At 33.3% G+C, this 5,608-nt stretch overlaps 1 pseudogene across 1 annotated transcript; it reads left to right on the plus strand.

Annotated features, from left to right (window-relative positions):
* The first annotated feature begins 2,273 nt into the window (after window positions 1–2,273).
* On the plus strand, window positions 2,274–4,675 carry LOC149554982 (L-type lectin-domain containing receptor kinase IX.1 pseudogene; annotated as a pseudogene). Its single transcript, XR_016364440.1, has one exon. The product of XR_016364440.1 is annotated as an L-type lectin-domain containing receptor kinase IX.1 pseudogene (transcript).
* Window positions 4,676–5,608: the final 933 nt, after the last annotated feature.

The raw sequence follows: 5,608 nt of genomic DNA on the forward strand, positions 1-5,608 counted from the left end.
ATTAATATTTCATATCATTTCTAAAATAGACATAATTAATATATTTATTTAATTTTATTGAAAATAAATTATTGTCTTATATACAGACTTTTCCAATTTATAAAAAGATATATTTTATTTCATATTATATTTTTTTAATGATCTATTATTACAAAATTCTTCTATCTAATATATATGTCTATAAGTAACATATGTTAAGAAATTTCTTAATGCTCTTTCTTATTAATTTATTAATTTACCTTAACATAATAATCATAGTTTTAGATTGATAAGCATGGAGAAATTAAATCTTACATTATATAAATTAAATGTAGATTTGAAATTGATTATTTCACTCTTTAGCACCAAAAACTCACACTTCAAGACATCCTACAAATCTTTCGAAACAATTCTAGTGAACTTATAGATACACAAAATTTAAACTAAAAAATAAAATTTTAAACAATTATTGACACCTACAACCCCTACTATAACTCCAAAAGGCGGGGACTCTAGCTCACAAAGAGCTCTTGTTTTCTAGGGGTTTGATGTTGGTCATATTTTATAAGCTTCAACATTCAATGGATACTTAAAGAGAAAAATTAGCTATTCAAAACAAAATATTTCCAAATGAGGACATGTAGAACTGATTATTGATTAAAAAAAAAGGGCTAGACCTAGCATCAAGCCAAGATATAGAAAAGAGTGACAAAGAAATGAATCTATAAGCTATGGATAGCAATAAAGAGACCAAATGAAAATTTTTCAAATTAGAAACCACATTCAAATAAATAATAAATAATAAATAGTTCAAATTGTTCTTTCAAATGCCTATAAAAAATGCAATTATGTAGTAATAAGGATAATTATATAAAGAATAGATATTAAAAATAAATCTAAAATCTTTTTACTTATATGTTTTTTGATGAATAATTGCTTTACGGCCTTGGGCCGTTTGAACTCGCTGGGTGATCTTGTATCCCCCAGCCCTTTTTTTGTGAATATGTATGTATCTTTAAATTTTAATTAATGGAAAGATCTATTCATCAAAAAAAAAGATCTAAGAAACTAAAAACCTATTTTCAAAATCTATCTTGGCCTACCTAGTATTCAGATGTGAATAAAAAAAGAAAATAGTAATTATTTAAACCATGTTTTGAAAATTCAAAAAATTGGATATATTAGTGATAAAACAATAATTTGATCAATCTCCTCAGTGTTAACAAATAATTAAGAAAAATGCAATATCATTCGCATGCTCCGATCTATATTATTATTAACCTAATTGTATGCTAAATTTTGGAAAAAAATTGTTTTCATATAAATGAAGACTTTATAAATTTTATTTCATATAACATTATTGAAAAAATAGCTCATATGAAACTTTGTAATTCTAAATAAATATTTCCCAAAAACCATCCTTATTAGATGATTAGTGTAAGCCAAATATATTTTAGAAAACTAATTTTATTAATATGTTTTGTTAAAAAATGAACATGTTAACATCAATAAAATTTAATATTTTGTAAAATAAAAGCTATCTTAAACATGATTGTTTAAAATAATAATTAATAATCGTTAGTTAAGTTTAGTTCATTGTCTATAGTTCTACAACACAAACTAAAAAGAAAACACTGCATGCATATAAAGTGTCGGAATAGAAAAAATATTAATTAAGGCATTGTTTACAAAGATGTATTGTTACAAAAAATGTTTAATAGTATTCAATAAATGATATTTAGCGTAGTGGGATGTCATTTTATGGAATATTTAATATTTCCTTTTAATAAGTTGAGAAGAACATATTTTTTAAATAAGTGGAAACAAGAATATATTTATTCAACATAATTGATTTTGACAGGCACAATCATAAAAAAATTGTTTGTCTTGTGAATAAAAACATTTATGTGAATAAAATAATGTTACATTTAAAAAAAAACATTAAAATAATAAATTATTAGAAATCATGTTTCTTTTCCTTTTATAGAAAAGTTATGATCTTTAAAGTAATTTTTTATATATAAGTATGTGAGAGGTGTCTATCATGTCAAGAACTTAAGATTTAAGATTTGATTTGTGATAGACTCACTAAATATTATTGAATTTTAATGATATACTCATTAACCACCATTCTCCTTCAAGAATATATATCTAATAAAAAAGAAAGTTGAATGTTTTAGGCTCCTCCTTTATTTTTTCCATATATCAAAGTCATTATAATATAAATATAATAATAATTATAATATATGTTGTTTTCAACGTGCATTTAATGGTAGCTTAGTGGAAATACTGTAACAGAGTTTTCACAGCTTTTAAAATGGCTAAACATGAAATGCTCATACTAAGCAGAGGCCACTGATTTAGAAGCACGATAAAACAAAATGAGATTTTGCGTTTTTCATTTCTCAGTTTTGTTTTGGGCTTCTGCTGCGGTTATCAGATCAGAGCCAGGAAGCGTGATTAATTTCATTTTTCCATCTTTCGCCGAAAGATTCAGCCAAGATATTGAGCTTCTTAATGGCGCCCATGTTGAACGCAACGGGAGCTTTAACTTCCTGCAGCTCACTCAAACTGAAGGCGGAATTACCTACAGCGAAGGTTTGGCTACTTACAAGAATTCCATTCCAGTATGGGACAGATCTTCACGGCGCTTAGCAGATTTTAGCACGCATTTCCAATTCACCATCAAGCCAGACATTGCCAATACTTTTGGTGCAGGGGAAGGCCTCACCTTCTTCATGGCGCCGTTGGATTTCAAACCCCCGGAATCATCTGCCGGGAAATGGCTTGGCTTGTTCAACTCAACAACTGTAGGAAAATCTTGGAACAGAGTAGTGGCCGTGGAATTCGACACAGAGAAGAATTCTCACGATCCCGATGACAACCATGTCGGAATCGATGTCAATAGCATCGTATCTGCTGCGAATTATTCTCTGGTTAATGAAAGCCTCAAAGACGGGAGAAAATGGGGCGTTTGGGTGGATTATGACGGGCGGCGGAAGAAAATTCAGGTTTTTCTCACGCACAATGATGAGACGAAACCGGCGGCTCCAGTTTTGAAATATGGCTTAGATCTGTCGGAAATTGTCCCGCCGGATGTAAAGATTGGCTTCTCGGCTGCTACAGGGATGGGATTTGAGACTCATACTCTGCTTTTCTGGGACTTCATTTGCACAACTTCATGGAACGCTTCGAGTGTAAAACTCGAGGGTTCGAGCCCCGTCAATGACGAAAAGATGAAGAAAAGGGACGAGAAGGTATCAAAAGCTAAATTTATTTCTGTTTCTGTTGTGTTAGGCATTCTTGCCCTGGCCTGTTGCTCAGGCAGCGTGTGGCTATGGCGGCGTTATATGAAGTCCAAGCGCGGAGCAAAATCGGCGAGCGAAGAAGTGAAAGAAGACACGGAGACCGATCTGGACGAGCAGTTTTCGCAAGGCCCGCGGAAATTCACCTTCTCGGAGCTCAGCGCCGCAACGAAAAGCTTCAGCGAGGATCAAAAGCTCGGCCAGGGAGGATTCGGGTCGGTTTACAGAGGGGTTTTGGAGGACACGGGGGAGGTCGTGGCGGTGAAAAGGATTTCCGGGGGTTCGAAACAGGGGAAGAAGGAATATGTTGCGGAGGTGAGCATAATCACCCGGCTAGGGCACCGAAACCTGGTTCAGCTCTTGGGATGGTGCCATGAAAAGGGAGAATTGCTTCTGGTCTATGAATTCATGTCAAATGGAAGCCTGGACAAGCACATTTTCACGGATTCCGGTGCTCTGGATTCCCCTGTTTTGGATTGGAATCGAAGGTACAGTATTGCCTGTGGCGTAGCCTCTGCTCTGGTTTATCTTCACGAAGATTGGGATCAATGTGTGCTTCACAGGGATGTAAAGTCCAGCAATGTGATGCTGGATTCGAATTTCAATGCCAAATTGGGGGATTTTGGGCTCGCCAGGCTTGTGGAGCGCGAATTTGAAGCTTCCTCGCATACGACTGTGGTTGCAGGAACCCTAGGTTATCTGGCGCCAGAATGTCTCGTAACTGGAAAGGCGAGCCCCGAATCTGATGTTTTCAGTTTTGGTGCAGTTGCTTTGGAAATCGCCTGCGGATGGCGAGCTTTGGATCAGAGGCTGCAGAGAGAGAAAATGAAGGTGAGGCTGGTTGAATGGGTTTGGGATTTATTTTCGCAGGGGAGGGTTTTGGATGCGGCGGCAGAAAATCTGTGGGGTGAATTTAATGGTGAAGAAATGGAGAGAATGATGATTGTGGGGCTTTGGTGCTCTCATCCAGATCCCACAGCCAGGCCTTCCATGAGAGAGGCGATCAGAGCTCTTAGATTGGAAACGCCAACCCCCTGTATTCCATTGAAGATGCCTGTTACTGTCTATTTATGCAGCGACGCCATGACTCGGCCAAGAGATGTTTTGTCCTCGTCCTTGTTTGGAAGTACGTCTCAATCGAGCAGGATTTCGGCCTCGCTTTAGCCACGGTGAGCTCGTGAATAATTTCAGCATTTTTGACTGTCATTTAACAAAGCTGGTGAATGGTTGAGAAAATTTGCTTGAAATTTTGCAGGTTTCCAACAGAATTTGATTCCATGTTTGTTTTTCTATCTCAATTTAGTCTGTCGATCTAACAGTTCTACATTTAAGATGTCCTAGATGTTTAAATACTTAAAATTTTGAGTTTGATGTCAACGATCAGAAGAGCATATTTCTTAATGGATCACAGACTCTGGTCTAAAATGTTTATATAAAAACTGGCACACAAGCATATATACTGATTTATTTTCCGTTTCAAATTCTTATTCCATATGGAACTTAAATGATATTAGTATCATTTAGAGAATGGTTTTAGATCTGGTTGAGATCTAGTTTGAGAATCCAAGAGATGTGTTTATTCACATGAAATATAATAATAATAATAATAATGTCATTATGATTAAATATAATATTAGTTTCTGTGTTGATTACAGAATTTGTTGCCATTTTCATAGTCCAATAACTTCTTATTAAAAAAAATTCATAATGATTTAGTATACTTTCGTGTTCCACTAAGTGGGACTTATATATATTTTAAATTCTGTTAGTGATTACATAATTTAAAGTGGGCTCAAATTGTTATTAAAATTTGGCATAAATGACACTTGGTTAGGCTACATATATTGCAATTACTTTTGTTTACATAATTATGAAAACAAATATTTCAACTAATTACAATTAAGTATTTTTCTTTTGTAAGACTTTTAAATTATTTTCAAAAGCATATATGTCAATTTTCTTTTTAAAATAGGTCTTATTAACAAATCTCAACCAAAGATTATTTTTCTTGAATGTTTTTTGACAAGCTTATGTTTTTTAAAAGTATAAATTATATATTAATATAAATCAATCATTTTAATTTACAATGGTCGTCTATAAATATGTTGGCATATAATCATTGGATGATAATAAAAATATTGTGTTGACTTAAAACTTAAAACATATATTATGTTTGTGAGCAATGTTTCTGGATTAGATTGTGTGGGTTTTTTTAGCATCAACGTTGCTCACATACTAATGGATTGTGGAAATCTGATTATGTTAATATATTATGTTGGTTATAGTAACGAAATAATCAATTATTTAAAATATAAAATAATCTT

The sequence above is a fragment of the Cupressus sempervirens genome, chromosome 5, assembly GCF_028749045.1.
Source record: "Cupressus sempervirens isolate cs-2001-9-10 chromosome 5, ASM2874904v1, whole genome shotgun sequence".
NCBI classification, from domain to species: Eukaryota; Viridiplantae; Streptophyta; class Pinopsida; order Cupressales; family Cupressaceae; genus Cupressus; species Cupressus sempervirens.